Source organism: Chroicocephalus ridibundus, chromosome 3, assembly GCF_963924245.1.
Source record: "Chroicocephalus ridibundus chromosome 3, bChrRid1.1, whole genome shotgun sequence".
Classification (NCBI taxonomy): domain Eukaryota; kingdom Metazoa; phylum Chordata; class Aves; order Charadriiformes; family Laridae; genus Chroicocephalus; species Chroicocephalus ridibundus.
Window position 1 is genome coordinate 4,358,513 of NC_086286.1, and position 23,604 is coordinate 4,382,116.

At 49.0% G+C, this 23,604-nt stretch overlaps 1 protein-coding gene across 1 annotated transcript in view; it reads right to left on the reverse strand.

Moving 5' to 3' along the window:
• The window catches only part of PAK5 (p21 (RAC1) activated kinase 5), an 89,414-nt gene extending 71,672 nt beyond the window's left edge, over positions 1-17,742 (reverse strand). The window contains exon 1 of the mRNA XM_063331261.1: positions 17,619-17,742. The gene's annotated coding sequence lies outside the window, so the exon portion shown is untranslated. The remainder of the gene's footprint in view (positions 1-17,618) is intronic.
• Between the last annotated feature and the right edge of the window lie 5,862 nt (positions 17,743-23,604).

Consider the following 23,604-nt stretch of genomic DNA (forward strand, 5'->3'; position numbering starts at 1 on the left):
TTGCTTAAACATATCTTGAATAGATAAGCCTCAGAAAACCAAAACCTTAATCTGGGACAACGTTCTGCATCCTTCGGGACACACGACGTTTGGGAAATGCCGTGGAGGGACTGGGTAGCTGTGGTCCACCCAAGTACCAGCAGCATAAGGAGGGAGAGGAGCCTGCAGGCAGAATTTAGGGTGATGTGTGATTTGGGCTGTTCTCTGGCCGAAACACCACAGTAAAATCCTCTGAAATGCACCAAACATGGATGAACAAGCAGTTCTGGAAAGAGACTCAAAGCAACGGGGACTCCAGCAGGCTCCTGGAGCAGCTCAGGCCTTGTCGAGGAAGGGCAGCATCCCCTAAACAAACCGGGGTCAGGCTCTGGCTTGGAAAATTCTAATGATTAAGGGAAGCGTTAAGAGCGGGAATGAGGGAAAACTGAAAAGCAGATTGCAGGGTAACGTCTCTTCTAGGAGCGAATGCCATAAAACTCTCGAATTTCAAAGATGATGAGAAATTGGTAACTTTTGTAAAAAAGAGAGACAAACAGTCCTTAGCGAATCCCACCGAAGGGGGTATATGAAAATAGTAAAGCAGACAAAGGTTGCATAGGTGCCTATTTTTAGACAAACTGTAGACTACCCAAAACCAAAATGTTCATCAGGGATGTTGAAAAGCAGCTTATTGCTACAACAGGCTACAGAGAGATAGGTACTGCACAACTTCTTAGGGAAAAGACCAACAGCATGATGATATGCTGGATGCTGTCCTGGAGCAGGGACAGCGCTGGACGTCAAAGGAAGTTCAACGCTACAGAGGTAAGCCAGCCAAAGTTACCAGCATAACCCTGGCGAGCTGGGAGGCTGTGCCCCGTTCCAGGCAGCACGGCAGAGACGCGTCAGCACGGCCGCGATCCGCTCCTCCGGCTCTTCCTCCGCAGACAATAAGGATGGAAAAATCCCAACTACTTCCACCTCGAGCGGCCAATCACCTCGATGGCCAGTGGCTGTAGAGACCGAAGTTTCTGACATCAGAAGTGGCTGCTTCTCAGGCAAAAATGCTTTAAAACGGCAAATTAAATTCAATACCGGGTAACATAAACGGACTTGCAGAGCAGGGACAGCAGCCTTCACTTTGTGGGCACAGCAACAGGCTCCCAATTAAATTTAGGATCAGGAAGGAAAGCTTGGAAGCCTTATGAATGATTCCCTATAAACATCAGCCTAATGTTCTGCAATAATTAAGATGAAAATACAAAGTCAAGACCTGTTAGGAGGCAGAGAAGGGGAACTAAACCAACAAATAACCTGACGAGTCAGTAGGCGCTAAGGCACCGACTCCGCCGAGGGGCAGGGGCTCCGCTGCAGCTTGTCTGGCTGGACCAGCAATTTTGCTATCGACCAGGCGGCTTCTCTTGGTCCACAACCGTAACGCTTGTACAGAGAGCAGTAACAGGCAGGTGTTCTGCGGAGAATGAAATACTGATGATGCCGGCACCACGAGGAACAGCGGCCGGGTAGGATACAGCAGGGGACAGGATGCTGCACAGCAGGGTGTGGATGCAGGGAGATAAAAGAGGGGGCGCAGGATGGTACCGGACCCCCCATAGGCAACCACAGCGTAAGCCCCATATATCTCTCGCTAACAGTCAAAGAAACGCAGACCTCGGCAAAAGGGGTAGCAAAGTGAATAAGGAACAAACACCCAACGTGTTTACGACGCTCTGCATACAGTAAAGACGGATATAACGTGGGGGTGCAGAGCCTAAGAAAGAGCATGTAAAAGCATGCTGGAAACCATAAATATATTTATTATCCCAAGCGGATCCCAGAGCCCAGTGGAAGAAACCACCAACCTCCGCCTCCTGCTTCTCCCAGCAAGGAAGAGCAAATGCCACCATCAGCATCATGCTCCTCCTGGAGGCAGCGCGGGACACCGATGACTCACTGTATTTTTTATTTATTTTTTTGTAAGATTAAGAGCAGTCAGGACTAGAAGCAGAAATGCTTTATTGGAGAAGAGGCATTTTGAATTTACAGAAGGGTTGGCTAAGCTGAAGGGGGATAAAAGCCCTTACAAGACAGTAATTTCCACCTGCAAAAGTGGGTCTGTTTGGTTGAATTTGAATCAAACCTCTGCTTCTGCCGGTCGCATTTTAATTTTTGGGGCGGGCTTTGATGTACAGTACAGAAAGCCCAACATGCCTGCAGGGGAGCCACGAAAGACAAAAAAAGAAAACCCAAACCGTACCCCTGTGCTACCCCACTTTTTCCCAGGGGGCAGCGGAAGGGCGAGCAGAGAAAGGCACAGATATTAGGAAATACGTGTTTAGCAACATTAACTTGAGGCTTCTTCTGTAGCACAGTTTTTTTATTTTCCTTTTCTTTTTCTGTAATAAGTAGGGTTGGACTAATAATAACCATTTCATTAGAGGGTTAAGATTTCAATTACAGTAACAATACGTTCTTGACTTTGCAAATAAGATGCATTTCCTGTTGCTAATAAGATTTCAAGCGCAACGCTGCACTAGTTACAGTGACTTGCAGAACGTAAAATGAAAACTGAAGAACTGAGAATGGGGTTGAGTTTTTGTTTTGGTTTTTTTTTTGTTTTGGTTTTTTTGTTTGTTTTTTTTAGACAGTTACTATATTTTGGCAGATTCCCTCCCCTCCTTTCTCAGCTTTTGGACCAGGATACATCAAATACCTCCGTGCCAATAAACCAAGATACCTGCAATTGGAGCCCTCTCTCTGGCAATAACGCCCATCGATATTTATATTCCTCCTGAACCTCAGACTCACTGGCTTCAAGGACGATGGCCAGAGATCCTCAGAGCAGCAGAAGAACAGCAAGTCTAGAGACCTCCTTATTTTTCTAAGCAGGACACAATCCTCATTCCCTGCGCGTCACTTCCATCGGTCCCGGCAGAAGAGGCTAAAACCAGCAGTGAGTGCAAGAGGAGCTACAGAGACAAAAGAGAAAAGCATTTCTGAACCCCCAAACCATCTCTGCGACAACACAGAGAGCAATCGGGGCCGAGAAGCAGGCTGGCCGGGTCCCCAGAATGAAGTTATCTTTCAGGAGGGTATTTGCAATAGCAACTCAAGGACTGAGGCTGTGAGATTAGTTAGCTATTTTATGTAAGAAAGACTGCTTGAATAATCAGTTTTTCTGATGCTGCCATGTCTTTTCAGTTGTTAGTGCGGAGCATAATTGCTTCTTGTAAAGTTGAATGACTTTAAATTAGATGGAAAGATGGTCATTGCAAAGATAATTTTGAACATTCAAAGTCGTAGGTTTAAAAATACAAGTTGAAATGCGACGGAATAATTAATGTGGCAGCAGTCACTTAATTTGTCCTCCTTTCTTTGTTTCTTCCTTGCTACGTGCTTTTAAGCTACATCAGTACGTACATCCACGGCAAATGAAAAGCAGGAAAATAAATTCTTTTATCTAGACCAACTTCCTTGCTGGACCTGGAAGCCTTCAGTAGAGTCAACACCAGTGATTAAGCCCAGATTACATTAAAACAAATTTGCCGTGTCACTCCTAATACTTCTGTTTGGCATTCACCCAAGTAGTTCTGTTTGTTTTCATCCTCCCTCCAAACACCGACTGATGTCACCCACTCACCCCGGCTGGAAGGGTCCCTGCGCGCCCCCCCCGCCGTTCATGGCAGGACCAGGGCAGGTCGCCTGGGGCTGTGACCGGCCATGGCTTGAGAAACTCCAGGGAGAGAGATGGGATCAGTACATCCCCAGCCTGCAAAACTTTCGACACATAAGAGCTATTCATAATACTCCCGAAAATCATGACTCGACTACTGCAGCAATCAAAATGACTATTTCTCACCAGCTGGTTCAGCTGAGCCTTGTCATCATGCATTTTTCCTCTCTCTGTTTTATCTATCTTTCCAAAATTCCTCGCTCTCCTATTTCTCTTCTCATTACCAAAGGGCTTCCCATCTTCCTGAGGGCACCCACCACCCTGACCGCAGGAATTTTGCGGTTGGTATTTCCATGGTGGGGGTACTCGGGAGTCCCTTTTATCTGGAAATGCAAAGCTGTTCTCGTTTGAGCGTGGAGCCCCTGCAAGAGCCCACGGGATGAGCCCGGCCAGATAAAGGATGGAGGGAGCAAAGTGCAGAAGAGACTCCTTTGGTTGACAAACAACTTCCAGCCACTTGAAAACTTAAGGAGGGTGGGTGGTGGTTTGGGGTCATTTCTTCTTCCTCGAGTGTGCTCTGCTCTGCTCTCGGCCCGCGGGCGATGAGAGCACGGTTGACGAAGATGATGCATCAGGGAGAGGAGATTTTAGTAACTGGGGCGGAGGAGAAGAGGCAGCAAGTGGTGAGAGGAGGAGGAAAAGGAGCCTATATAAAGCATCAAAATTCAGAAACAGTCAATGCTTTCTTAGAAAAGAGAAATGTAAGAGTGAGAGAGCAAAGTTTGGGGAATTTTGGAACTGCCAGATACAATATGAGAACGAGCTGAAACCCAGCCGCATCTCGCAACAGCTCTCATCTCACGGATCAAACTCAAACCCAAGGTGCCTCCATCCCACCACCTCTCTCAAGGGCACGAGGAGATTTCCAGGACCTGATCCCATACTACTGCAAAAGTCAGGAGTCCAGGCGCCTCCTGAGGTCTGAAATTCAAGAACAGCTTTTGCACAGTTACTGCACCAAACTCGAAGCTTTACCAAGCAGAGGACCGGGGTCATAAAACCAGGGAACACATGAGGCTTCCCCCCCATCCATCCCCAGCAAAGGGACAAGCCCCACCACAGCTTCTGCTTTTCCAGCTGCACCAAACGAACTGAAGCCTCACCAGATCTTCCAGCGCAGCCTCCAGAAATGTGAAATCAGGGAAGGACTGAACTGTGGGCGCTGGTGGACCCGGGAGCCCAGGTGGCTGCGTGTCTCGTCCCGGCAGACCCGCGCTGCTCCGTGGGCCTGGGGACGCCTGCCCCGCTCAGCCACGGCGCTGGCAGATTCCACCCGCGGGGACCCAGAGAGAATAAAGGGAGAAACAAGCGCTGCGCCCTGCTCGATCTCGTGTATGAAACAGCATACGTAATTAGAGCTGCCTGTATATGCAAAGGCTGAAAATTAAAAGTCAGCAACTTCTGTTGTTACTTCTTGGTTTTTGGCAGGTCTCACTTTCCCGCTTGGCATCCTCACGCTGTCTTTGGTAACGACTAAGATAACAATCTCGATCATCGAGCGATTGTTTCTTGTAAACACGCGTTGTGTGCTCATCAGATAAATCGCCCGCTACCTGCTGTACATTTAATCTCCCCGGGACTGCGCAAAGCATTTACCCAAGTCCTGCGGAGCCCCCAGCCCCGGCTCTTCACCCTGCCTCATACACACTGGCTCCTCGCTCGTGCCAGCGGCTTGTTTTCTCATCCATCCACACCATGTGCTTCCCAGGCTGGGTTTTATTGGCACAGGTCCCCAGAGCGCCTTCCCCAGCACATACAGTACTGCTGGGGAAGCCATCGTGACAGATAATAGCGCTCTTATGCCAAGCACAAATCATCTTTAACTTACTTTTTCTTCAAGTTTTTTTTCTACAATGTTGTAACATAACTAACCATGGGTTCCCAATGTGTCTTTCAGAGGCGGGGGAGTGGGGGGAATCTCTCCTTGATTCATTAAGTACATTAACGTACACATCTCTGTTTAAGCGCAGAAGTCCAATCTAATTTAATTTGAATATTTATGCTAAAACAGTTCAAGGAACCGATGACCCGCTTTGTCCTGGGGCTGAAATCTGGGACCATGCAACTGGAAAACCAGCATATTCCCCTGCTGACCAAGCTGTGGACCTCCCTTGGCCAGTGTTGGTTGGCCGTGGGCAGCACCCATCACCGCTGGCTGCCCAGCTTGGGGTGGGAGGGGGGCTCTGCCCTGTCCTTCTATGGCACCTCGTCCAAATCACGGCAACGGGGACCCTGGCAGCTGCCAGACACACAAGGTTTCCTAGGCAGGCTGCTCCTTTGATGGGCTACCTTCCTACTTAGCCCAAAGTCAACTCTACTTTAGCTTTTTCTTTTCATTGTCAGCGTTTTGCAGTCAATTCCCCCAGAATCTACGCCGCCCATCCCAAACTTCAGTCCAACTCAGGTATCCTCAGTCCCGGCACAACTAACTTTCCACATAATTTCCCGCGAATCCCCTTCTCTGGAGCAGTACAGGACAAATGGCAACTAATACTCTACAATGCCTTAAATAAATAAATAAATAAAGCTACTTTGAATTATTACTTAACTCAAAAGACTCATGGCCCAAATCCCCTCCTCCCAGGCTCCCCATGTGTTCTCCTGCACACACCAGGGACCTGCAGCTCACTCCCAAATTCAGAGCCATCACCTTCTACAGGGATCTGACCTGAACAAGAGATGGAGAGCGATTTAAAAAAAAACAAAAAAAACACTCGATTCCAAATGCGAGTAAACAGCTAATTCCCATTTCACACAGAATAACCGGGGAAAAAAGGAGGCATGGCCTTTCCATGTCCTTGCAGCGGATGGGAGCAAAGATTTACTAGCAAAGGGCAGTAGTGAAGTCTCCTACTTCTAAAATTTTATTACCCTTACATAATATGCTATCAGGCATTTACTAGCATGCTGTGAAGCGCTGCCATAAATATTTAAACCGCAATGACAAGGCAAGCGAGCTGTCGGTGGCTCCTGCACCTCTGGTTTTCGCTGCTCGCTCTCTTGGGCCCGCGGCGAGGGAAGCATCGCCGCGAAGAAGAAAAGATACCAAACTGAACACACGTACCCGGCTTCAAGGAGAGCGAAAGGAACTTAAACTTGTTATTAAAAGACCTTTTCTAAACCAGGGCCTCTTCGAAATAATATATATTACCATCAAGCTTGTCACCAGCCAGGCTCCCCTCGCCGAACACTTGCCTGACCGCAGTAGTTATTACATTTGATAGCTTTATAGTATTATTAGAAGCTTGCTATTTACCTAGTTACACAAGACCCAGCAGCTTAGAGCCCACTCTCCGCCTGGGCTGCAAATCTCTGCAACTACCTCCAAAATAGCCCAGATTTTATGACCCGTTAAGCTTAATGATAACCCCTTGGATTTACGTCCCGGGCTAGTGAGCAATGAGAGATCAAGGGCTAAGCTTTGATTTATCTGGGGACCACGGGAGATCGTTATTTCTATATTCTTATTTTTCTCATCATTTGCCATGATGACTGTAATGCTTTCCTATGACATCATGGCATTTTTTTTTAGTGTTACTGACATGGAAGTCAATACCGGACTCGGACCTTTCTCATCGCTGGCACTGGGATTTCCTCTCCCAGCGGGACGGGAACATTGCCGGAGTGGTTTTCCATCCTCTGCCCAGCCTGAGCAGCAGATCCCGCTACAGACATGCTAACACCAGATCTTCTTGGTGGCTGCATGTAAGTGCTGGTTTTCAACCTGCAAATAAGTGTTGGAGGTAGGGGAATGGTGTGGGAAGGAAGGTTGTTCTGCCGTGCACCGATTTCGTGCATTTGTGGTACTTTACGTGTGATGCCCGTGGTGCCGGTTTCATGGTGCTTTAAATCCAGAACAATGAAAAGAGCAGCCAGTACTGCAGAGGGACACTACTCAGCATGGCTCAGTACCTGCTTTTATTATAAATCTTACTGTTTTAACAGTTTCTCTGAAAATACTATGCCTCTAGAATCCGGAGACTGTAAGAAAATCTCCAATTTGCTCTCCAAACTTATTTTAAAAAGAAATAAAGGCAGAAGTCTTGAGAACTTGGTCCATAAGGACCACAAATGTTCATACAACTCCGACTTTCATGCTTGCCTGGCTTTAAAATGCTCACCATAAAGCCAAACTCTGGACATTTTAGAGCCTGACTCAAGGCTGGTGACTGGCTTTAGCAAGGGCAGGGGGGTACCTCACCGAGTGACAGGGCGAAGAGTGGAAAAATGTTAAAGAATACCATGATATTAGAATCGTAGAATGGTTTGGGTTGGAAGGGACCTTAAAGATCACTCAGTTCCAACCCCCCTGCCCTGGGCAGGGACAGCTCCCACCAGACCAGGTTGCTCCAAGCCCCGTCCAACCTGGCCTTGAACACCTCCAGGGATGGGGCAGCCACAGCTTCTCTGGGCAACCTGGGCCAGGGGCTCACCACCCTCACAGCAAAGAATTTCTTCCTGACATCCAATCTAAATCCACTCTCTTCCAGTTTGAAGCCATTACCTCTCATTCTATCACTACATACCCACGTAGAACATCCATCTCCACCTTTCTTGTAGGCCCCCTTCAGATACTGGAAGGGTCTATAAGGTCTCCCCAGTGCCTTCTCTTCTCCAGGCTGAACAATCCCTACTCTCTCAACCTGCCTTCAGAGAAGAGGTGCTCCAGCCCTCTGAGCATCTTTGTGGCCCTCCTCTGGACCCGCTCCAACAGGTCTGTGTCAAAGCCAATCACATCTTGAAGTTACTTTCTCCAAAGATTATTACATCTGTTTGACTATGCTGCACAGCTATACTAATACTATTTAAGTAATAATGAGAAAGGATGGAAAAAGTAAACATTAAAGGGCAAATTTTGAGTAGCTCAAATTTACAGAGCGAAGAGGATGCCTAATATAATAAAGGGAACTTTGTCAGGGGAATGGTGCATTATCCAATCTTTGTCTTGATTGACAGCTTGTCAGTCTTTCACCCATTTAAAAAAAAGACTTTAAAAAGCATTAGATGGCAATTATCAACAATTTTCCCATTAAGCCCACGAAAAAAAAAATAGTTGCAGTTTAATTTCTAGCTAAATCAGGACAGGTGACTATTTTTCTTTCTTACACAGAACTGGAAATTAAAGAGAAATAGCAAGATGCTGTTACATCAGTAAGAGAGAGATATCAAAGAGCAAAGTAAACAGGCAGAGAGAGGCATGTTAGAATGAAAATGGCAAAAGTAATGGAATGAAAACACGCATAAACCGTTTAACCCTCAGTTAAATGTCTCTCACAACTAGCAGCATCAGGTTGTTGCACAAAAAAAAAAAAAAAATGCAACAACAAAAGAGTGTGGACCAAGTCCTGCCAGACGCTGAAGAAAAAGTCAAATTGCTTCTCCGAGCAGAAGTTTACAATAAACATGAGCCATAGAGGTATCGCCCTTCTCACGTTACACACAACCCCAGGGGTCTGTTGCACTGGTGACGTTCCAAATTCAGACTGGATTGCCCAAGAAGAAAGAAGCCCTGGCTTTAACTTGTGCTCATTAGAGCAAACCTTTCTCTTGGAAGGAAGCAGCCCCGCTGATTGGTGGCACATTCCACACTCCTCTCCCTCAAAAAGAGGAAAAAAAAAAAATCCACTGTTAGCCCATTACGAGACTGTAAGTTGCTTTTCAGCTGGCAATGCTCTGCACCAGTGTTCAAATTATTTACCTCATGCCTTGTACTTCCTCAAGTACTTGAAAAAGCCCTACTTACTCGCCCTGTGAATCCTGGCACTGCTAAGAGCTGGTCCTCGAAGAGACTGGGTAGGGAAAGCACAGATGTGAGATGGATGTTGCATTTTCCATAATTTCGGTATCATATCTCTAATGTAATGAAAAACTAGGGACACGCTTGTGTCCTTAATAAAAGCCTTGCCTCAGTAAAGCACTCCTCTTGCTTCCCAGGACCAGGACTCGACTCCCACCTCCCTCCAAGCGAAGTTTTCTTCTGTCTGACCCCTAGGAATAAATCCTCCGCGGCACACAAGATGCGCTTTTGCACAGGTTTCCCCAGAGCAGCCTTTAGGGTATGTATTACACCAGCTGCTTTCAGCTGAGCCCTATCAGCAATACTCGGTTTTGGCACGAGAGCTATTGGCAAGAAGTTCTTTTACTCATTGCCAAACCCTCCCTGACTTCCGATAGGACGGTGCTCTTCCCATCGAGCCACCCAAACGCAATTACAGGCATCCACACAGGGGAGTTTTCTCATTTGTTTGCTTTTCTACTTCTCATCCTTCATCTACTGTCCTAAAAACGTCAGAAGAGAGCGCAAGAACTTAAAAGGCAATCACCACCTGCAACCGTCGCAGCAACACTAAACTATTTTGGCAGCCAGGCCTCTCCCAACACATGCTTATGGGGTCTATATCCCTCGTGCTGGGAAGATGCAATATATATTCCTTGGCTTTATGCTGCATCATTTTAAGCTCCTGCATAAAACACGGGAGCACCCGGAGATTTCCTAGAGCAGCCGATGGCTCAGATTGCAGCCATCGCCTTGGCACTGGAGCACTTTCCAGTAGCACACTAAACTTTATGTTTCCCACATAAAATCCCCAGTAATGTTGCTTCCCCAAACCCTGCTGGCACATCCCAGGGCCTGGATGGTGCCTCTCAACCAGCCACCCCACTAGCAGCTCCACAAACAACTTCTTCACTAACCCTTTGCTCTCCGCTGCATTCAGCCATGGGTTTACACCCTTTCATCTTTTTTTTCCCCTGTGAGACAAAGCAGAAATAAGGAAGAAGTTTTGCTATTTAGAAAAAAAGAAGAGTTCAGTGTATGCAACAGAGACACAAAATCTATGATTCTATGAAGACATTCTATGATTCTATGAAGAAATTCTTTGCTGTGAGGGTGGTGAGCCCCTGGCCCAGGTTGCCCAGGGAAGCTGCGGGTGCCCCATCCCTGGAGGGGTTCCAGGCCAGGCTGGATGGGGCTTGGAGCAACCTGGGCTGGTGGGAGGTGTCCCTGCCCAGGGCAGGGGGTGGCACTGGGTGATCTTTAAGGTCCCTTCCAACCCAAACCATTCTATGAATTCATCTACCATTCTTCTTTCCTTCATGCTTCAAAATCTGGGACAGAGGCACAGCTCAGAGTGCACTTACTCTGTGCTCACCTTGCTCTCGTGAAAACCTTCCCACTTCCTCAGCCTAGAAAATCAGCCTTTTCTATAAAATGCAAACCCAAAGCCTATAAGAAATGCTGCAAGTCTGTTGCCTTCAGGGTCTTTAACTCAAGGTAGAGACGAGTTTAACAGATGCAAGCCCAAGTTTCTGTGGAGAAGGCAGGATTTGGTTGAAAAAAAATAAACCATGGCAGCATTCTAACATTTCACTTACATTTCACGAAGCGTTCAATAAGAACTCTTTTGAATCATATCCCATTTCTATGTCCTTCAGTTGTATCCAAGAGTCCTTCTGTGAGTAGCGTGTAAAAGATTCACAAAAAATATTCTAAATGTGTTTATTTATGTGGCCTAAACAGCCCAACGAGGCATTAAGTGGTGCTTTCATAATTCCGCAAGGTACCAAAAGCCTCCCAGGACCTATCGAGCCTCTTCAGCTCAGGACTGGATAGTTGTGCACCGCCGGAAAAAAACCCCAAACTTAAACACCTGAAAGTGCTTTTCAGAAGCAATTATCCTAATCCCTCCCGTTACCCAGAGGGAAGCAGTGGCACGCAGAGGTTAAATAGCGTCTCGGAGGTGGCTCAGCGAGCAGCACAGCCCGGATTAGAGCCGCGGTGCCTCCTGACTCCCAGCTCCCCGCTCAGCCCAGCGCCTTAAATAGCTGCAGTGCGAGTTATTAGCTCCGTCCTCTCTGCACGCATCGAACTCGGGGAATGGGAAAGCTGGAGTTTAGCTTAACGATATGAAAATTTATATAGAAATCCCAGGAGAGAAAGCTTAAGTTTTAACAACTATCACCTAAACAACCCGTGCGGAGGGGAAAGCCGCTGCACAGATTTTACTGCCACCGGTTTGGGAAGAACAAATTATTCCCAGGCAGTAGAACATGTCACAGTAAAAGGTTTATAGGGGCTACCGCCAGGATCATTCTTGTGACATTTATTCGTTCCAGTTTTTGTTTGTTGGCATTTCTTTTGTCCTCTCCTTTGTCACCAGGGACCTCTCCATCCTTCACTTCCCAGGGCACCTGAACTGCAAGGAAAACAACGAAGCCTTTGCTAAGGGAAGGGTTTAGTGACAGTACACATTTTTTATTTCCATTGTTATTTTGCAGTGTTGTGCATTTCTACGGTGATACCCAACGTGTGGTTTTCCTCCATCAGAGGGACTGTGTGCGTCTACTTCCACTATTCCCTATAGCTGCAGTATCTTTTACTTTTTCAGCTGCCTCCAGCAGGAACAATAAATTTAAAACACAGTCGGAAAAAAAGGAAAATCTCTATTGCTATTTTTGGCATCCAAGTTCTTCGGCTTAACCTATTTTTGGAAGAGCATCTTTGTTCAGCAAAATCAAAGCTCCCACCCCGGTGACACCGGGGCAGCACGTCCCGCTGCAGGCAGAGCTGTTGGCCAGTGACAAACTCCAACGGCGGAGCCGGCACACAGGGCAAAGCCAGGACAGCCCACAAGGAAAACGATGGGAGCAGGGATTTCACTTTTGCTCTCCATCAATGCGTGCCCCTGAGCGAGTCGCACCATTCCTCTCCTGCAGGCTTTGGCTACCCGCATCCCGGCACATGGCTCATGCACAACAGGGACGGGCGCACCTTATGCTTTAAGTACCCCCGGGTGAAAACACGCCTTACAACTGGAGCACCTCCCGTATGAAGACAGGCTGAGAGAGCTGGGGTTGTTCAGCCTGGAGAGGAGAAGGCTCCAGGGAGACCTTAGAGTGGCCTTCCAGTACCTAAAGGGGCTACAGGAAGGATAGGGAGCGACTCTTGACGGAGTGCAAGCAATAGGACAAGGGGTAATGGTTTTAAACTGAAAGAGGGGAGATTTAGATGAGATATCAGGAAGAAATTCTTTGCTGTGAGGGTGGTGAGCCCCCAGCCCAGGTTGCCCAGGGAAGCTGTGGCTGCCCCATCCCTGGAGGGGTTCAAGGCCAGGCTGGACGGGGCTTGGAGCAGCCTAGTCTATGGGAGGTGTCCCTGCCCAGGGCAGGTGGATGGAACTGGATGATCTTTAAAGTCCCTTCCAACCTGAACCACTCTGTGATTCTGTGTCCTTACAGCCTCCAGCTCCAGCCCTATGAGGACCCCAATTTTGGTGGTTCATGAGATATAAATATTAATTGGTATATACACAGTTCATGTTTTAATAAAAGCTTTGCTTAGGGGATAAGAAAGGTCAGAAATAGGAAATGGCAGGCCAGCCAGTACGGGGAAAAGACCTAAACTTGATTCAGACATTTTTGTTTTGTTGGTTTGATTTTAAAAGATACTCAAGCTGTCCCTGCTCTGAAACGCAATAACCTTTGTGCTACCACCAGATGCACCTTCCAAAAGCAGGAGCACTCTTACGCGCCCCCAAAAAAAAGAAAACAGTTGGAACAAGAAGCAAAATAAGCTGAGTTTGTGTGCTCTGGCTGGCTCTGCCTGATGCGACAGGAGCACGTGCTTCTCACGTCCCTGCGCTCACTGCTCGGAACGGGATAATCCTCGAACCTTAAAGGCACAATATTTGGCTCGAAGCCGACGCCGTGTGCCAGGGCTGCAAGACAGCTGCACCACGCCAGAACCGAACGCGGCTTAGCCCCAAAGCCCCCGCCACGCTCCTGCCCTCTGAGCTGCTTCTTCCCAGGGGAAAAATAAAATAATAAAATAAAATGCTAAACATTCATTTTCATATAAAATATTTTGTTTTCGTGGTTGTGGGGACAGCCCTCCAAATGCAATGCCAAGCCCCGCTGGGCTTGGTGAGAGGCAAGCTGAAACACCAGCGCTAACAGCAAGTCCCCGGTGAATCCACATGGCCTAATAGATTAAAGGCTTAATTAGAGTTACCTGAACATTAAATATCATTAGAGTGCACTCAAATTTGCTCTAAATTTTTTTTTTCCCCTTTTAAATGGCCTCTTAACTAACTGGATTTTGGTGCACAGTTGTTAAAGTTGTTGAAACTTTCCCCGTTTTCAGCTCTTTTCCCTTGAAAACGAAGCCGACGCAGTTGTGCTGTGCATCAGGGAATGCTCCGACTCGCCTCATCGACAGCTGAAGCCGAATTTAACGGGGGAGAAGTTGTCTCAAAATTACCAAGCTTTGTATCTGGAAAGAAGGGAGATGCTCAGTAGGAGCTTCATAGGGTAAGAGACAAACCCATACCAGACACCTGAGAAGCTACAAGGCAGGAAGCCATAGGAACTGAGCCTCTACTGGTTGTGCCATACGTTTTTTGAGCAAGGAGATGTAGGTGACGCCTTTCGTGCTTCAAATTGAGAGTAGTAAGATTGTATGAAAATGTGCAATAGATTAGAATTAATGGTAAAAATTAATACGGTGTAACTGGAAGATGGTAAAATGCATACGCCTTCCAGGTATGAGGGATGTCAACCACGTGGTGTTTCCACCGCGATGTTTCTGGCTTTGCCTGGCTGCAGTGACCGACCATCCCACCCCGATGGCAGGGGGTTCACTTGGCTTTCACCAAAACCTGGGGAAACCTAGCCAAACCCCGGGGAAATCTAGCCAAACCCCTGCAGCAGACCCAACAGACCAACTCCACTGACTTCAGCAAGCCGCAAAGCACAGACAGCCCCAGCAACCCCACCAGGACAGACAGACAGCACCACGAGCCACAGGGGCCAACGCCAGCAGCAGGAGATCCCCAGGAGGTATCTTAGCAAGAGGGTTTTTTGTTTGAGCTTTACGTGTATGTTGGAAACTCTTCCGCTGCTGGTACCCACAGACACCCATGAGCAGCTTCAGCACACGCCACGCAGCGGGCTTCTCTTCGGAGCTTTTGCAAAAAATAAACCGGTAAAACCAGAGTGAATTGATATATTTGAACGAGCAGATGCCAAACATTTCGGATTCTTAACTGGAGCAGCTTCAAAGCAGCAAGTGGATTTAAGTGTCAAACGCGAGGGTGATGAGAGAGGAGGAGCAGAGATGCAGGCGCTCTTCTGCTGCGCTTTTCCTCTTCTTTCCTCCATACTTCCCTGGAAGAGCACAGTACCCCTGACAGATCTGTGCCAGCATCGCCTCTTGGGCTTCAGCCACATGAGCTGGAGTCCTCCTTGACCTCAGCTTTACACCCAATTTACACGCCCCACCTGATGCAGAAAAGAGCAGATTGCCTCCCCTGTTTCAGTACCAACTCTGGGGTCTGAGGTGACGCCGACGAGGTAAGGCTAAACTCGTAATTGTTGTTAACTAGCACCATGAGAAGTTTGTTCTCAGCTGATTGACAGCAGGAGTTGACACCAGCGAGGAAGTTTCTTGCGAAGCACTTTATTTCCCAAATATTTGTCTTCAAAATAATAGTTGCTACAACAGCTGTTACTTTGGCAAACAATAGTCAGGAAATAAAAACGCTTCGCAAGAACCTTGCTTGTTACACATTTCCATTTTAGAATCAGCCATCGGGACGCTGAGATTTCACTGAAAGCCAAGCATTCACCTACTGTGAGTATCTGTGATTGATGAAGATGTCCAGGAAAAAAAAAAAAAAAAAAAGAAAAAGCCACTGGGAATTAAACAGGGGTGCCAAAGGAACAAGGGAATCGAATGAGCAATGGGATTTACCAGGTCTGGCTCTGCTGGGGGTCACCAAAGGGGTTCGCTGATGACTTGTAACGGGGCTCTCCCCAACAGGGCTGCCTTGGTCTCCTCCCCGTACCACCAGTCAACCAGAAAGATTACTCTGAGCCCCCCTGTTAAGTACAGTTCGACAGTCGCCATGGCTGAACGACACGCGCGCACACAGTGACTGGTTAACCCTCATTTCCTTAGGATAAGGTTAAAAAACTGCAAGAGTGAGTAACGGCACCCTGAGCTCCTGCGCAAAGGGGAGGCAGGACTATGGCAGACTGGTCTCAATTCTTCCAGTGAAAATTAATCTCTGGTAGAAAGCACACTTCACCCGGACCAAAACCATTTGTAAAAACGTTTGAAGCAAGAGAGAGAAGAAAGTTTAGCTTCAGCACGCTCAAAATGAGTGAGTCTTTCCCTCAATTTAAACCCTGTTTTTACTCAGTTTATCACCAATTAATATGTTTGATAGCACAGAAACATAATCCGACACTGAACAAAGGCCTTCCATCAATCTGAAATGAGCTACAACCAAAAAACCGTGACCAAACCACAGAAAGAGCTGCTAAGGAGCAGCTCCCGAAGCTGTCCCCGGCACAGCGGCAGCTCCCGGGTCTCTCCATCCCCACCGGCACACCATGAGAGCCCCCCTGCTCACCATGACCGTGGGGGGATCAGCCTGTCAGGAATCGCCCCGCAGCACAAACAGCAACAATTCAGCAGGAAGAAACGAGCAACCCCACGGGCCATTTTGCGAACCTCAAATTGAAACAGAAAAGCTTCTGACAGCTTCTGCTCAACCTCGGTCCCGGGGGGAGCGGACGGCCAGGGAGCCCCGCAAGCGACACTGACCCCGCTCTCCACACGGGACACCTCATCCTTGGCACACAGGCGGAGCGACTGTCCAACCCCTCCAGGTGCATCCTCCACGCAACGAGGGGTCTGTCCCCAACAGTGGCAGGGATGCTCACCGCCATCTGCTCCGGCTGTGGCGAAGGGCAGGGGAGTGCGGCTCCTCGCTTCAGTCCTAAGCAGCGTTTAATTTAAAGTTTTATGGCACAATAAAGGCAATAAATCAGGAGCGATGATTCCCTACGCGCCGTCTGGGCAGCAGAGACCACAGAGATCCAGCTCAACACAGGTACCAACTCTCTTCCCTCATTTTGCGAATGCTAAAGCACGTGAAAAAAAAATAATTCTAAAATCAAGAGAAAGGCTACCAGCCGCGTGGTCTCACTACTAGCCCCTCTTGAATCCGTGGAAATTTTATCCTTAACAGCAATGACAGCCCGCTTGGTCTAACACTGACTATCTAGGAAGAAAAAAAAAAAAAAATTCCCATTGTTTCTGTACATTAACAGAAGGCTGGTGTGTAACAAAGAGGAAGACAGGCAGCCTGCGTGCCGCCGGCGGGTTGGTAAGAAATTCTCGAGGTCTGATCGATACCAAGACAGAAAAAAAAGCACCTCTCCTCGGGTCTGAGCCTAGAGCGTTATTCCGGCACGGCGGTCACCGTGCGGCTCCTTTCCTTCAGAGGGTAATGGACACAGAAAGAAGAAGGGAGTGGATGGCAGGCGCTTCTAACCCTTTATATGCACCAAAAAAAAGAGTGAGCAGAGGCATCTAGGCGCATGCATGAGCATCTCCAGGAGTGGCTGAGCATCTCCCCGGGTACCCGCTTTCTGGGGGAAACCCAAAACCACATGATATTCACAGAAAGTTGGGAGCAACTTCTCCGGGGGTGGGGGGGGAACCCCAAAACTGACGAAATTCAAAATGCCTTTAAAAAAAAAAAAAAAAAAAAGCCATTGTTGTGGGAAACCCCGGCAAGGTCTTTAAAGCGGACGCCGAGGAGGAGCCCCAGGAGAGGAGCCCGGGAGCCGCCGGCTCCCCCTGCGCCCGCCGCCCGGAGCAGCGCCGCGGCTCCGCCGGGGAAGGGGATGCCCGGGCCCTGCCTTTGTCTCCCGGCCGCCGCCGAGGCGGGCACCGGCCGCCGGGATGCACGGACGGGCAAGCGACCGACCGACCGACCGACCGACCGACCGACGGGCGGGCGGCACCGCAGCCCCCGCCGCGCTCCGGGGAAGCGCCGCGCCCGCCCCCCGCCGCCTCCCCGCAAGGTCGAGCCGCCGCCCGCGATCCCGCTCCTACCTCGGCCGCCGCCGTCAGGCCGCCCCCAGCGCCATGTTCCCGCGCCGGCTACATCCGGGCCGCCGCCGCTCCGCTCAGCTCCGCTCGGCTCCGCAGGGCCCGGCCCGCAGGTGCCGCCGCCGCCGCCCCCCGAGCGCCCAGCGCAGGGCGGGGCCCGCACCGCCCCCGCGGCGGGAGGGGCCGGCGGCAGCGCCCCGCCCCGCGACCCGGCGGGAGGCGGCGGCGGCGCCGCACCGGCCCGGAGCGTCTGCCCCGAGGAGGGTCGGTCTGTCCGTCCGCCCGCCCGGCCGGCCACACAGACACCGGCACCGGCACCTAGCCGGGCCCGCGCACGCACACACCCGGGCGGGCACCCGGCAGTGCATCGTGCGCCCACCCACCCCTGCCTGCACCAGCCAATGCACCCACCCACCCAGGCAGGCTGCAACGGGTGCCCACGGGTGCACTTCACCCAGCCAACCATCCATGCACGCACCAAGCCACCCAGCCGTCCAGGCACGCACCAACCAATGCACCCATGCATGCACCAGCTCACCCGTGCACGCACCAACCAAAGCCCCCGTGGCTGCGCCAACCCATTCACACACCCACCCGTGCACGCACCGACTTGTGCACCCACGCGCTCACCTACCCATACATGCACCGACCAATGCACCCACCCGCCCACCCACACATGCGCCAACTTGTGCACCTGCCCATGCCTGCACCAACCAACGCACCCACCCACCCGAGCACACACCAACCCACCCTTCCATCCATGCAAGTGGCTGTGGAGGTGTTCAAGGCCGGGCTGGAAGGGGCTTGGAGCAACCTGGTCTATGGAGGTGTCCCCGCCCATAGCAAGGGGGTTAGAACTGGATGATCTTTAAGGTCCCTTCCAACCCAAACCATTCCACGACTCTATGGCAGGAGCACAGAGGATATGACAAGAACAGCTTGAAGATAAGGGTCTGCATTAGCACTGGATGGGCAAAGTGGCGCTCAGCTGCTCACCCAAGGTCTAAACAGGTTTCTGCATCTACGAAAATCCCTACTTTAACAACTCCCACAACAACAAAAACAGCATCAGAAACATGCCATTCCCCATACTGCTTCCACCTTATTTTCTTTACTTTCCCCCTCAATCATGGCTCTTCTTAATGCTGCGAGATGAAACGAGCTCCCTGTGGTCTTGACAGCGCGTGGTGTTTGGTGTTTGACAGATGGCAAAGTGCTTGCTCCGGCCTCAAAACCCGGACACGGCAGCCGTGAGCAGCACCAGCAGGAGGAAGGGGCACGCTCCTTGCTGGGAAGGTGACTGGGGCACAGACAAACGCAGTCAAAAATAGGACAATAAAGCTATTCAGAAACCCTGGACCATAATTTCAGCTCCCAAAATGTGAAATTCCGACCCTGGCTGGTGAGGGCCACCCTCAGCGGATGCCTGTGCCAAAGCTGCTCCCAGTTTCCGTTGGTTCCCAATGGGTTTTGCAGCCAGGAGCACCAGTTGAAATCAGTAGCCACTGAAGGATGTTCAGGCTTCTGGGGAAAAAAAACCACCAAACAACCCCTAAACTAGACTAAAACTTTAACTTAAAGAAAAAAAACCAACAAACTGGGGCTTAGACCTCACTGCAAAGCTGAAGCATCAGAGTCGAAATAACACGGGACGAGGCAGTGAAAGTTTCCTTGCTCTAAGCCAGCCTGAATGATGTCTGGCAAGGTGTTGCGTGTCACACCTTGGCATGGTACACACGGTTTCTGGCAGAGGAAAAGAAAGAAGAAATCAAGCCCTCACTGTTTTGTCTTTATCTCAAGCGTCATTTGGAGGAAATTGTCTCGGTGAATCGGCAAAACAGGCTGACGACCGCCAAACCACAGCGCTGGGAGAGAGGCACTGCACCATGCCAAGAGTGTCGAGGGAGGGAGGTAGCAACAATCCTCCGGCATCCCACGTGGTGCTGGGAGAAGGGGTGGCAGAGGGGTTCAGTAGCGTGAACCTGCTGAGACTCACACTGAAGGGAGGGGGACGCATCCATCGGCGTTAGAAAACCCCACCCTCTGTGTCCCCAGAGAGCTCCGAACTCTCTGTCGTGATGGTTGAAGCCAACAAGAAACCAGATATCTCACTTGGACGTTAGTTTCTCCAATAAAGTCAACCGAACTACCTGAAGAATTGACTATTTAATCCCTTTGATCCGAACAACCAATGTATATATGCACACACATACCCCCAAAGCTTTTCAAAAAAAGGTTCATTTTGCTTTTAGCTTACTCTTACCCACGATGGCGTGAATCAGAAATACGGACCCTCAACTCATTGCAGCTGCGCTGAGCTAGAGTTGATGCAAACGAGGATGAAAAATGCAAAGCGGTCTTTTCCCCAAAAGATGAGAGCCTCGGATTATTAATTTTTTAAACTTTTCTACATTATTTGTTTAAAAGTCCATAATTCTAAATCAAAACTGAATCCGTAGCGCCGAACATTATGGCCTGAGCTTCACTGTAATATTACAATAAATAGAAATAAGCCCCTACAAATTTTAGATGAAGTCAAGCCACTGCAGTGACTCAAGCGTTTGCCAAACCACCTGGATCAGGAGGTTCTTGGGACTCTCAGTCCATTACATACGGACCTGTTTCTCCTCGGGATGCACAGAAAGATGTTCTTCCCTTCAGTTTGCTCAAATTTGAGAAAAACCATCAGGAGTTGAAACCAAAGACTTTTCCCTGTATGAGTCTTTACAAGGATTCAGTGATAAGAAATGGCCCAGCCTGCTGCCAAGAGGTAACATTTCCCATGTTCAAAATGTCCATTTCAAACGCAGAATAAGTTTTGCCGACGGTACTCTCCCCTTTACCCCATCTGTCCGTCATAGTTAAGATCATAACGTGATTTAAATTAAAGCGCAGTAACTAATGTATGTTTCTTACTCCGCTCTGCAGTGCACCTTGACACAAATTAACATTAGAATTAGTCATGTAGTAGAGGCGTCACTCATCAGTTCGGCACATAAAATGAAAAATGTTAAGTAACCTCAGACTTAACAGGCAGATTCTTAAATAAATATGGTAATAGCATACCCTGATCATAAGTGAAAAAAGAGCACCGGGTTCCAGTGAGAATGTATCGGTTGTTCCTTAGGAAAATAATTAAAAAGTACAAGTGAAGAACAAGATTAATTTAAATAATCAGCTTTGTGTTTCCTGCTAGCTGATTTAAATCACGATGAAAATTGTTGATTGAAGCCCCTCATTTAAATCAGTGCCCCCTTAATGAGAGTGCATGCCTATGAGCATAAGCCCATAATAGCAATAACAGACTCTTCAGAGAAGAAATAGCTTTCGCAATACTTCCAGGGCTGGAAGAACATCGTCCTTCCTCTGCAAAAAGAAATACATCTCACCCAGCTAAGCAATTTTTCTCCCTTAAGCTCTTAACCCTGTAAAAATAGCAGGAATAGGGCAGTCATAGGATATTCACAGCCACATTATGTTAAGTACGACTGAATTTGTGAACCTTCTGGCTGACTGTTGGAGAGGAAGATGAAGCATCACTAGAATGATTTAAAAGACGGGTTTGAATTCCCTAACTACTGCAGAGGGATGTCCCGTCCAGCGAGTTGTCTCGGTGGCCAGCAGCCTTCTGAGGGCTGCCAGCCATTGCGCAAGGAGGATGGTGGAAGTTGGAGTGGGACCGTGCCGCCCCGAGCACCACGCTGCTCCCGTCCAGCCCCAAAACGCTGTTTGAGGGCCACGTCTCTGGTACCAGAGCAGTGACTCTCATAGCTCTACCTCAAATCTCCTCTAAACTTCAGATGCCTTTGTTTCCCTTGGCAGTCAAAGTCCAAGCGCGAAAGCATTCCTAATGAATTTATAGCAAATGTAGAAAACTGCATTTCACGGAGGGTTGTGCGCGTACCATCAGCCTGTACACACATTTACACGTCCACCTTCCACAGAAACAGGCTCTCCTCTGCGGTCTATAATCTGTGTCGCTTCCTAGGGACTTCAGGGAATTTGGGATTCCTCCCTGCAGAGTGCGTCGCTCGGCACAGCCCCACGGGGCTGGCAGTCACCCCTATTTCCGTGCTGCCCAGTGCTCCTCCTGCACGCCCAGCTCCTGGGCTCAAGTTGTGTGTCTCCCAGACAGGGATTTCTGCCCTTTCTGGAAGCGTACAGTGGGATGAAGGCTTGAAGGCGCAACCTTCACTGCACCGAGATCAGAAACTAGAAGGCAGACAAAGAGAACAGATACTGAAGCTCATAAAGACAGTTTTGAAGTTACTGTGTATTTTTAAGGCATGGTTTCTGGAATGCCTGGTATTGCTACTGCCAACATCCTTATTGTTCAACAATCAAAAGATACACAAAGATCTATAACTAGGGATATTTCTCGTAGATTTGCGCAGACTGATCCTCACATGCCTGCGATTCTTCCCCTTCCCCTTGCATTTCTGAGGGCAGCAAGGGGGCTGTACCCCTGCAGCGCGGAGCACGAGACGCCCTGCGCCTTGCATCCTCCCAGGATGCTGGCTGCAGGACATCGCAGCTCCATCCAACTCCAGGGGTAACCCTGGGATGTGGCAGGGGCTTCAGTCCCGCAACGTGCCCTGAGCATGGCCCTGTCCTGGCTGAAATCACAGCAGTGCTGGGGCCATATCAGGCTCCGGTCCCCTCCGGGGCACACAGCCCGCATATCCCAGCGTCTGCACGTAGGAGCCGTGCCGTGTCTTAGCAGTGGGTGCTGAGCAGATGCTGTTTCAGGGACTTCTTGGCCTTTGCTATAAACCTACAGGGATCCACGAACACGTTTATTTGCTCCTTTTCTTCCCCATGCATTTTGCAGAAGCGGTATTACACCTTGGTGTCATGCCACCCTGCAAATCTGCTTCCAAAAGGCTGCCTTGTTTCTTCAAAGAGTGTTTCCAGGGCTTAGCAAGATCTCTCAGAGCCCTTGACTTTGCAGCTGGCAAAGTTTACAACATGTTTACAATACCCTGCATAATTTGGCTATGAGATAATGTATAGTATACTCCTTCAGCAGTGCACAGTGGGAGAAGAACAAGTGGAAAAAAAAAAAAAAAGGTGATGCAAAGCCAAGAAAAACAGATGGTAGCGAGCTCTCCAAGGGGCAAGAATGAATAAATAACTGCAGATATTTTTTTTCCCGAGGAAAAATATATTGTCAAATCAATAACACAGTTTTAGGAAATGCAAACTAGATCAAATGCGCATTTTTTCAGTATTAAACAATGGCACTTCATCAGGACGGATGGTCTGTACTGCACGTGTTTGCCTAAATGAGAGAGAGACGTAAAAATAGCGTTGCTCCGAAAAGTTCTTGCTTGACCTCAAGGTTAAATTTCACACTTCCTGGGAAGTTCTGCTGTAGATAATGAGCCAAATCTTTTAGGTGTAAATCAGAGTGCGCCGGCAGTTACCATGCCATTTAGCAGTTACATCTTTGACAATCGAAATTGCGATTCTTAGAGAGCAGAACTTCCCGATTTTTATGGGAACTTACCTGTGCCTGCTATTAGGGCCACAGGAAACAACAGTTATTAATACATCCGTGTCTGCTTCTACAACGATTTATCGATGCCCTTTTTCTTTTTTGACCACATCAGGTCAAGCTAGAGGGGGAAAAAGAGAGGTGCTTAAAAATAGCCAAGTATACAAATACTCTCACTCTCTTCCAGCCAAAGATTTTTTCGCCTCTTTTTTAAGTCACCCAGAGGAAGCTGAGCAACATATGGGATGCATGAAAGTCGCTCTCTGCAAATCTGTCGATCCGTTTTAGCGACGCCGTGCATCAACCCCAGCTCTGCTCTCAACACGGGCCTCCCTGCGCTCGGCTCTGCGCCCTGAGACAAACCATCTCCTGCTACGCTCATCCACGGGCCCGGGGAGCAAAAAGCTGCAAGGCATCAAATCTCACTCCGTAGTGAGCTCTCGCTCTGTAGCCATGGTGCAAAAACAACCTCTGCAGCACCGGCCGACGCTT